At 45.1% G+C, this 11,361-nt stretch overlaps 1 long non-coding RNA gene across 1 annotated transcript; it reads right to left on the bottom strand.

Annotated features, from left to right (window-relative positions):
• Positions 1-1,264: 1,264 nt before the first annotated feature.
• LOC106493860 (uncharacterized) lies at positions 1,265-9,909 on the bottom strand. Its single transcript, XR_001294205.2, has 3 exons — positions 9,832-9,909; positions 7,778-7,942; positions 1,265-1,682 (listed from the first exon to the last, which is right to left on the bottom strand). It is a non-coding gene; the product is annotated as an uncharacterized lncRNA (long non-coding RNA).
• Positions 9,910-11,361: the final 1,452 nt, after the last annotated feature.

The raw sequence follows: 11,361 nt of genomic DNA, 5'->3' as shown, positions 1-11,361 counted from the left end.
CTTTACAAAATTCTCTTTTTCTCCTTTTCAGGCTTGATTTTGGTTGGTGCAGGCACTGTTGTGGGCGCTTCTCTTTTCCATCCGAGTGGCTCTGATGTCAACACTGACTTGTGAATGGCAGGGGCCTTTTGAGCCTTGTACCCCCTCTATGGCAGGAGCAGCTGGCCAGATCCTGTACTTCTTGATGCAAACCCATACCAGAGACTAGGACAAAACTAGTGAGGAAAAAAATGACCATCCCTCACAACTGATCCCTTTGGGTCAGTGGCCTGGGTGGAGAGCATCACCAGAGCTGCTGGGGGTGATGCTGCTGCTGCTGTTGCTTGGTGGGTTTCTGGACAGGACCCTGCTCCTGGTGCAGAAAGCTGTTGGTCCCTCCCCCTCTCAGGGCCAGGTGTCCCCAAGTGGTGCCAGAAAGGGAGAAGCAGGCCTTCTCCTGGGGACCCCAGAATGGGGGTGGTGGGGAAGGAATTTTCCTGTCTGCCTGGGCTACATTTCCAGGGCTCCCTGATGAAGAGGTGAAGCAGCCCCTGCTGCAGCCCTGCAGGATTTGGGGTACAGGGATGGTTACTGATAGTAAAGAAGAAATAAAGCCTGAATGGCCAGAGCTCAGTGATTCCTTGCCCCTGCAGAAAGCTGCCCCACTGTGACACAGGGGTGGGGCCCTCCCTGTGGGGAAGGTCTCCCCACCACCCCAGTTCCCAAGCATTCCCTGTGACTGCATTGTTGGGATCCACAGGACAGGGCTGTGGGTGGGCTTTCCTCCCTGCCCCCCTAACATCACACATAATACTGGGGATATGGCCACGAAGGGAGGCTAAATCTTCCATTTCTGGGGCCAGAAACCAAGACTAAGTCGGCTGTTTTTCTGGCTGAAAACAGACTAAAACTCGTGTTTTTGGGCCTGCAAATGGAGGTTCAATGGGCTGTTTCTGTGGCTGAAAACAGACTAAGTCCTGTGTTTCTGAGACTTGGAAACAGAGGTGAGTTTGGCTGTTTCCAGCCCCAAAGCAGAGGCTGAGGGGGCCCTTTTTGGGGTGGGGGGAGGCATGGGGCAAGGAGGGGCAGGGTGGCTGGACCCTCCCTGAGTTTGGGGGGGGGAGGCTGGCATGCACCAGGCTGAACCTTGCATCTGAGATAGTTTCTGGCATGAAAGCAGTTTTTCAAGGAGGGAAAAACAGTAGACACTAGCTTCCAAGTCCAATATTTATTCAACATTTATACAACATTTTCAACACTTATTAACTAATTAGTCTTTATATAGTCAATAACTATAAACTAATCCATGCTGACTCAATATATATAAACTAATACATCAGTTTTGATTCAGTATTAAATTATGTCAACTTATGACAGTGATTGATTTATGACCTTGTCAATAGTCCACATTGGGCTGCTGCAGCATCTGCAGCCCCACAGCGAAGGTGGCAGGAGCTGGCAGCAGGTCCCAGACACAGGCAGGGGCCCCACGTGGGCTTTTTCCTGCACTGTTAGGGCAGCAGCAGTGAGGTGATCTTGGGCAAGGGCAGGAAAGTTCTGTCCTGGAGACTCAGGTCCTGGGTGCTACCCTGGCGCAGCCGTGGCTCCCTGGCTCCATCCGGCTCAGTCCATCCCAGGGCAGCTCTGGCAGGGACCCGGGCACTGGGAGGCGCAGCTGCCCCACAACTCCCGGCTGCTCTGGTCTGTGGGAAGGAAAAACGGGTCCCTGGAGCACTTGCAGATCCACCTGGTGCCTCAGGGGCCCCCAGTCCTGCCCTCCCAGCCCTGCTGCTGGTGTCCCAGGCTGGTTGACCCCAGAAGATGGCAGCAGGCAGGGCATCAGGCATCCCGGCTGCAGGGCCTGCCAGAGCCAGCCGTGGCCCTCCTGCCCCACGGGTGCCCCTTCCCAGGCCTTTCCCTGTGGGGCTGAAGCACAGCCCTAGCCCAGCATGGACAGCACAGTGCCACCGTCCCAGGGCACTCTCGCACCGGGACAGGCCCCGCACTGCCGCTCCTGGCAACGGCACAGGGTCTCACCCGGTCCCCACCAGCCCTGCTAGCAGTCCCCCAGGGCTTCCCAAAGCCCCAGCCCAGCGCTCCTGACAGTTGTGGCTCCCCAGCACGTGCAGGCCAGGCCAGGCCAGGCCAGGCCTCCACCCCTCCCAATAACCCCAGTGCCCCCATTCTAAAAGGTATTTGCTCCTGCCAGCCCAGCTTATGAAGCCTCGGGGGCCGCCGTGCAGGTGCGCTTCATCCCATACGCTCCAATCAGCGCTGGCGGTGTCACAGGACAGGAGCCAATCGGGAAATAGAGATGCCTGCCAGAACTACATAAGGGCTGGGAGCAGAGCCAGGGCCTCTTCTGTGTCTCTGGAGCTGAAAGAGAAGGTACTAAAGGTGGCTTTAATACTGCTCTTCTTCCTTGTTTGCTTACTTATTAGGGGAAGATTTTCTGTCTTGAAATATCTCTTTCCTCTTGATGGTAGCTTTCTTTAGGTCAGTGTGTGCTATCATTTATGGATCTCATGTCTATGTCATTGAGGATGTAATCTGTGGTGCTTTCTCTTGCCTAAAAGCCTGGTGGGCAATGGGGTGGCTGAATGTTGGCTGCTCCCGCATGCTTGGGGTGGGAATGTTGGAGAACTGCCTGCTCTTGAGGCTTGAGGTTGAATAAGAGCAAGACCTTGGTTAAAGGGAGCAAGAACTGTTCAGGGTTTGGGTACTCCTGTGCCAAAACTTGAGGTGAGCTATGGGACACCCCCCAAGGGCTCTGGTCTGGTCAGAGACCTGGTGGTTGCATGGAGCAGGTCTGTAGCCCATGTGGCAAGAGGCCAAGCTGAGCAGTGGGCCCATGGTGAAGTTGGCTGTAGCAAGTGCCAAGGCAAGATGGCAGCGCTGCAGGTGTAGTTACTGATGTGTGAGGCATGCTGCCATCTGCAGCTCTAACCCAGGGCAGGGCTGCACTGGTTTGGATGCTAACCCTCCTCCCTCCTAAAAGGTCAGGCATCCCTGAAGGGACCCAACTGCCTTCTGCCAAATAATATTTGGCTTACTTTATCATAGCCAAAATTAGTTGTAAGAACAAACTCCCTGCTGCAGGTTGTCCCCACTGATCAAGTCACCCATGAAACTTGGCGAAACAATAAGTGGTCTCACCTCAAGTGAGCAAGAGCCACGGCTCTGACTCCAGAAAGTTATGAAGGAACAGCAAAAGCAAAACTCTCCAGTAAAGAAACAATGCGCAGGAAAATGAGCGGTGTGCTTGGTATTATATGAACTGTTACCTCTTACCTATGCAACTTCCCAGTACTCTTAAAAAAAAAAAAAAAAAAAAAGTAAAAGGTGGGTTAGCAAAGAGAAGTAGATTTGAGTCTAAGTCAATTTTACTTTTAAATTGGTAATGAGTTTGTAATTTAAACTTTAACAAACTTAAAAGCTGATTTAAACAGAATCCTTGGGTACTGTAGAACCTATCAACATAATTTAGAAACTTGGGACAGATGCTGGCTGTAATCAATGCTAGTCAAATGGCTACCCACACAAATACAGAGAGGATGAAGTGCTACAAGGTTGTTTGCAGGGGTAACTAAGAGGGAGAACTTGAACAGGCAAATAGAAGACATCAGTGCTGCTGTGAAAACAATGATTAGGGATGCTGTCTTGCTGCAGGTGCTAATCACAAAAATGTGAGAATCAGACAGTAGCCCAGAAAGCACAGTTACAAAGCAGAAAAAGGCTGCAAGTTCAAGAAGCTAATAGTACCTTGAATTGAAGAAGAAGAAGAAAAATAAAAGGAACAAGATGTGGTCCTCCAAATTATGAAACAAAGATATTGACAAACAGTTTAGACTCCAGGAATAGATGGATGTAACTTTGAGTAGTCTTAAAAGATGTGATTCCATCCACCTAGGAAATGCTCCAAATCATAGTAGCCTAATGGCCTTGGTAGGTCTCTGGCTTGTTGCACAGGGTAATTCCTCTGAAGGTCAACAGCTTAAAGACAAGCAGCTAAACCTAGTGCTTCTCACTTGATGATTACAATCAGGTTCTTTTAAGTAAGTATGTTTAAGTATAGGAGAAATTTCACTGGGGTCACTAATGAATAGTAGAATCTGGATTCTACTAGAGTAGAAGTGACATCAAAGGAAGATAGTATAAATATTAGGATAATCATACCTGTCCAAAACCCAAAGCTTAACTGCTGTATTTGAAATTTCCAGCAGTTGATGCTACTATGCATGATTGTAAGTAATGTGTTAAAAACCTTTCCTATAAAGGAAAAAAGATGGTAAAAACCTATGCTTAAATGTAATGACTAAGTTGAATGTTATCCCTTTGTTGAAGGCAAGAAATGTAATCAAGGAATAACAAATGCTGCTGACAAGTTGGTGAACAGCTGTTTAAGAACAATGGCTAATAAACTGAATAAAAGAGAAAGTCTACTGACTAGGCTCTTAACATCACCAGGGACCCCTGTGGAGGGAGATGTTCCAGCCTGGGTAATTAAGGTAATCATTAACACCAGTCCTGTGCTACTTTTCAATGTCTTCTGTGTCACTTCTAGAAGAACAAGTAATGCATTCCACCCCATGGATATTGATAACAATTTGTGGCCTACCTTTGCTTCTGTTTTCTGTCATCTCATATGTACAGGAGAAGACAGGAATAACACTTAGCTCAATTGGCATGACTGAAATTGTAGAAAAGAGAACAAGGAACCAAAACGGATTAAATTCAAAGGTGTCCCCATGTCATTTCTCTCCATGAGAAACCCTGCTTCCCTCCTCCTACTGAACATGACCAGAATTACCAGATCATGAATATATCTATGTATAAAGTGTGTATAGGTATGTATAGATAAACTTAACTCATATGCACATTTGCAAATACAGTATGAGAAACAAGTGAATCAAATTGAAATGTTTCCCATAGCAAATAATACTTGAACAGATTGTACATCATTAAGTATCTTTACAGCTTCAGGAGTGAGAGAACTGCATTTCTGTGCATGTCAGAACATGATTACAGAAATTAATGGTCCTTCAATGAGTTTAAAAATACCTGGTAGACACCAGAGCTTCCTCAATTAGAGATGTCAAAACACTAAAACACATGTGTGGTTATGTAGTCATGCATCAAAGTTTAGTTATCAAACAACTAAGTTGTAAAAGCATAATATTGCAATATTCCTTTTAAGGGAAAAAGCACATCCCTTCTCAAGTCCTCTGAACTAAGAATCATCTCCAAATCTGTAAATGTATGTGACATCTTAGCTGTAAGACCACATTTGGAAGTTGAAACCCACACTGTACCTGTAGTAGAATGTAATCCATTGGTGACTGGGCCCAAGCCAGGGGGACTTCTGATGCAGTGGGAGTTGTAAAGCACGGTGTCCCTGAGAATAAAAACTGCTTCTGGCAAGTGACCCTGGAGTTCCTGAATAAAGTGTAGTACCAGCACATAACCACAATTCAAGTTACCGACTATGCCAAAATGCTCTTCTGTACAGTTCCCCAGTTATAAGACATGTTAACCTCCCAGTAAGATAACTTGTTCAGGCACCATCAGCCTCAGGACTGTTGCCCTTGGCCTTGTGCCCAGTTACAGTAGCAATAACATCTGCTTTAGTGCTAGCTTATGTTTATGGTTGTATTATCACATGCTGGCAACAGCCCCATGTACAGTGCCAGCCTTCATTCCCTGAAGTGGGGAAAAAGAGGTCAGTGGGTGGCTGGCTGCCTTGGACGGCAGAATAGGCTGCAAGGCTGAGTGCGGTCAGAGCTGTGTCCAACGCTGGTATGCTGCACTACTGTAATTCCCTTTGGGGAGCGAAGGGCTGGAGTGCTGTGTGCTGCGTTGACCTAGGCGTTTCACAAAAGGAGACTCCCCTTGGATTCTCATAGCCTTGCGCTGGTAGATGCCGAAGTCCACATGCCTGTTATATCGGACAGCGTAGAAACAACTGCCATGAACGTAGGAATTGTGCATTCTTCCACCTCTTGACTGGTAGTTTTGAGATTAGACCCTTATGCTAGGGAGTAAATAGAGCTTAGAAGATACACTAGTAGCTAATAGTCATTTAGGTAGGCAGAAAGTGCTTCCCAGTAATGCACCTGCACAATGCTTAATAGCCAATTAGTGCTGCAACTCCTGTGCTGATCAAGCATGCTCCCATCAGCACTATTCGTATGGTGAGTGAGAGAAACCAACAGGGAGATTGAACAGGGCCTGATGAAACTAGGATGAAGGTGATGCCTTTCAAAAGGCTGAGTGCTTGGGTTTCAGCTTACAAAGATCTCTCTTAACAGCAAGTGTTCAGTTCCCTGTGTTTTGTGTGAACATCCCCATTTTGTACAAAACCTGAAGTCGGAATGATATGGTTTGAGGAACCTGAGTATGGTTGGCATAGACAAGAAAACATTCTTGAATGAAAACATCTCCCCAGCAGCAATGGCTAGAGTGAATTTTCTGTATTTGACTAGGCACTGAGATCCCAACAGCCCCATAACTCAAATGCCGAGACCCTATCAGCATGATCAAAAATACCATATAAATCAAATCAAGCTTCCTTGTGCCATGGTGAAACTGCTAGGATTGGCAGGTAGTCCCAGATGAACATGATCTGAAGCAGAGCTCATCCTTCCCATCTGGGACTCTGAAGGATTTGCCTTGTAGAGTGCAGACAAACTATGAGAAAACTGCCACAAAACAAGAAAACAAAACAAAAAGCCTTCAGATGCGCAATACGCATTTTGGGTATAATAAAGGCACTTAAAATGAGAATTTCTATAGACTACCTGCTCGGAATCTCCCTCAGCTTTCCATCTGTCAGGATCAGGGTGCATAAAAGACAGTCTTCAAGTTCTCAGGGACAGGATAACATCTTCAAGTTTTTTCCATACAAACAATGCTTTTCATGTTCATTTGAGAAAGAAAAGCATCAAGAGTATTTCAAAGCAGACTGTTAGTTATTGGACCAATTGCCAACATTTTTAAATTCCATTTTTGTATAGCATCCCACCAAGTGCTACTGTACCAGATTTTTATCTTGGAAAAATAAAACCATCCACAGGAGCTCAAAGATGAACACCAGCTTCTGAAGAAGGTTAAGCAGATGGAGCAGTGCCCATAGGCACAGTCTGTCAGACTGATGCTGAAAAGGAGTTTCTGGTGAGCTTCTCCCATACTTTCCTTTGAGGACTCAAGACATCTAACACTTGCGTTCAGGGAACACTTCATAGTGGGGAAAAGGATAACATTTTAGGGGAAATATACGGATACTATTCACCAAATGGACTTCTCAGTCCTATCACTCAGGCTCTAGTCAGCCAGACATTGCTTTGTCTTTAAAACATTTTTAGGATCAGTATTTCAACTCCAAGAAGTAGTTGGAATGAAGTCAGCCATTCTATCAAAACACATCCATCACTCTCTCTTCATAATAGCTCCTTCTGGGCCACACCAGCTCCCACAAGATTTTCTTACTCGCATATTTTTACTACATTTGAAGAAAAATACGTACCTTCAAAGGAAAACTCAAGGAGATATTCAGAGCCCCATTTCTTATATGTTTATTGCTATTAGCCTTAGGTATTTCCCTCCCTGTCCCTATCAAATGTATTGATAGCTACCCTGCCATAACAAAGATTTGCAAAGTTACTGATGTCATTCTTCAGAATCCAAAAAACCTGCCTCTCTGTCTCCTCCAACCACCCTGGACAGTGACTGTGCGAGTGCAAATGGCAGGGAGACTGCCTGACCGCTGCTTATTCACAGCAGAAGGCAGGGTAAAACTCACGAGCGCAAGAGAAGTAATGGCAGTCCCGCAGCAGGCGAAGGCATCACGCGTTTTCTACATTGCAGGTAAAACCCAGGTGCCGGCTCTGCGTGGGATCAGGGACTGCTGCCACAAGGTGATGCACCATGTCTCTCTGGCCCTGCACAGAGCAGGATGGATCAATCCCTGCGGAAAGTGGTTGGTCACTGCTGATTTCTGGCCACCCCCAAGAAGATGAAGACCACAGCGTGCCTCAGTAAGGATGGCGGCTGCCCTGCTCAACTCGACAGCTGCAAATAAACAGGTACCGGAGCAGTTTAAACCCAAGTGGCCCTTGCCAAACCTTTTGAGGGGCTGGAATCATACTGCAGGAGCTTCACTATAAAGCTGATAAAAGAGGAAACAAAAACAAATTGGGGTGGTGGTGAGAAGGACAAAAACAGCCCCTTTGTAAGGTTTCTGGTGCTGCTCGAACAGCTCTCATGGGACTTTCCCACTCGGCAGCACAGCATCCCATCCTTGCCTGCATGTACCATGTCAGACAGTCAAAAAAACAGGAGGAGAGGAGGAAACTGCTGCTAACTTGTTACCCCCACAGAAAGTAAAGCTGCCACTGCAGCTGTAGGTGAAAAGTGTGGTATTTTATAATTGATAGTATAAAACTTTCATTTATTATCTGTTTATAGTATAATACTTCCATTAATTATCTGTGTAACAACAAACTTGCATTCAAGATATCAAAGTCAAAAAATATTCCATGCTACAGTTTGATAGCACCAGTAGTGGATCACTCATCAGGTCAAATTTGAGAGCCTTCAGCTGTGTGGTGGGGGGAGGCAATGCAAAGTGAATTAAACCAAACTGATTAAAATATGTGCACACACTAGGTTAGATTAATGCAGCCATATATCATCCTGTGCCAATGCTAAAGAAATGTCACTTCCCAGTATAATTTTATTAAACCAAACGTACAGATGCAGAGATCTGTAACACTGTCCCTTGTAGAAAATGAACTTCCCAGCTTTACCTTGTATTACATTTAGCATTATTAAAAATCTGATCTCAGGCACTAGGAACAAGGAAATCACAGGAAATTAAGTGATGTGAATGCTGCATATCTGTCTGAAATAAAATAGTACTGGTGTTTTTTGATCAGCAAATTCCATGACATAGAAAGAACATCGAGAACACGAATAATATGACTAACAGATCAAGACTTTGACACACACAGCTTAAGTGTGTGTCAGTCACGCTAAATATAGGTAAAATGTGGCGAAGGAGTAAACCAAGTTTTGCAGGCATTTCAGTTTTCCACAAGCAAGTCACAGCTGTGAAATCACTATAATTCACAGGAAGTGAGTGGCTCCTGCGCTTACCTGTGGGCACTACATTTCAGGCATCTCGGGATCTCCTCACAGAGGACTCTGGAATAGGTTGAATCTGGTTTACCCTCCTCTGCCTGGGTTTCATAAAAATCTGCATATCTCCAATTTAATGCTCTAATATACCTAGATTATTGTTACACGCTGACAAACTCAATACTGTAAGAACTCAAAATTAGACTATTCCCCCGCCTGCTCTGTGGAGCTGACAGTCTCAAAGACTCAGTAATGGGAATAGTCTGCCTGTAATGCAGGGAAAAGAGTTTGCTGTAAATATTGATGCTGAATAATGAAATCACACCTCCATCAGTACAGTAACTGTATGCTATATGTTATATTTACATGTCATCCAGTTACCAGTGAGTCTGTGAAAGAAGAACAGGGGGGAAAAAAAAAAAACAAGCCAAATGCATGCAATTACAAAAGAAATACCAAATCATTGATACTTTTTTTTTTTTTTTAAGGTAAATATCCCAAATTAAAACAAGTTCCTGAGCTACTGGAAAAGGAACCCCAAGGGGATGCGTTCATGATGTGCCACATCAGGAAAAACAAAGATGGGAATGCACAGGTAAAAGACATCATGGTTAACACTTTATATTCATTATTCATGTTCTCTTACTAGTCTGTGACATGGTGAGATATTACAACTGATGCTGTAGGCATACTCGGACACAATACAGAAATGCTTACCATGTTCTTGTATCCAGCCTAGCAGTGAGCTACCTCTCCAGAAAAGATTTGCTTCCTGCAGGTCGTCTTTCCTGTCTGGCAGCCCTGTGACATGAGACACGCAGGTTAAGGCAAAATGAACATCTGAATTATTTCTGCGTGGAACCTTAAAGCAGGGTGTGCCCAGAATTATAAAGCACCACACTGGCAGTTGCTGAACTCTATGGTACCAACCACACTCTCCTCCTGAAGAATCCAAGTCAGGATCTGTATTTAACTCCGCTACTTCTTGTACATATATTAATTGTCCCTGCATAATCAGATAGGCGATATGAGTTAGCTTCACCAATTATTTCTGCGCACCACTTTAAAACTCTTTCATGATTTTGCTCTATGAGACATGACATAGAGGAAATTTGTCATGCTTTGCTCTTTTTCTGGAGGGGTATCTGTGCAGCTTCTGGCTTACACAGGCAGCTGTTCTGCAGTTTGCAAGATGTAGAGCTTTGATGACAGGTTGATGGAAGAAGTGTAAGATTTGGAGAGTGTCATGCCAGTTTCAGTCTCAGTGTCAAGGGGATTTTCCCCTTAGTAAAACCTGCTTTGCAGTGTGACATACGGGGTCTAAGGACTTCTTGCCAAAGACATGGAGTTATGTTCTCAAAACGGCTTACGTTCACCAGTGGGAGTTTTTTCTTCAAATGATCTAATGATTTAAGAGCCTAAATTTCATTTCTGAGGTGACGTGGGCCAGAATTAGGGAAATATTTTAGAGCCTAGAGTTACAAAACAGCTCAGCAGAGGGGTTATCAAAATGGCTCATAAATGCCTCCAAATCTGCATGGTGGGACCACTTTGGAGAAATGCACATGCCAACACCCTTAAGTTCTCTTCATTTTCAAAAATACAACAGTTCCTGGGTGAGGAAGGGGGAATTCGAATCTAAAGTTGATTTCAAAGTGCTGAATATTTAAAATGAAAACTTCTTCTAGAAGCTACAGGAGCTGATTATGATTTCAAAAGAGGGGAGCAGAAGCAGAAAGTTCTCCACAAAAATATGAAAGCTTTCATGCAAAATGTAAATGAAAATGAATCTCTTTGAAATTGTCGGTAGGTAATCACACCTCCATTACTCGCCTTTCCTTACTATGCAGTATTTCACCCATCATCCTAGGGCTGGTGGGTACTCAGCTTTCTGATTGCCTGCCCACTTCTGTTACATGCCTCAAGAAGAAAAGAGCCTTTTGAAAGCCCAGGCTCTAGTTTCCGAGTCTGGCAAGGCAATACAACCCATCCCACAATTGCATACAAATTTTTTTCCTGGTTTGCAGGGACTGGAGGTGATAGGAGGGAGCTGGGCAAACTGCATAGCTTGTCTGCAGGACAAGAAGCAGTGCCTGGATATACCCTAAAGTCTTCAGTAGAGTCTTTTGTGTTTATATTAGAGCCCCAGTCTAGCTCATGTCTACCAATGGGCTGGCTACGGTCCTCCTTGGCTCCCCTCCTGATGCCCGCATGCTCCTGAAGCTCACTGTCACAGTGGTCCCTAAC

This window comes from Apteryx mantelli, chromosome 5 (assembly GCF_036417845.1).
Source record: "Apteryx mantelli isolate bAptMan1 chromosome 5, bAptMan1.hap1, whole genome shotgun sequence".
NCBI lineage: Eukaryota > Metazoa > Chordata > Aves > Apterygiformes > Apterygidae > Apteryx > Apteryx mantelli.
This window is presented reverse-complemented; position numbering and strand designations above follow the sequence as displayed.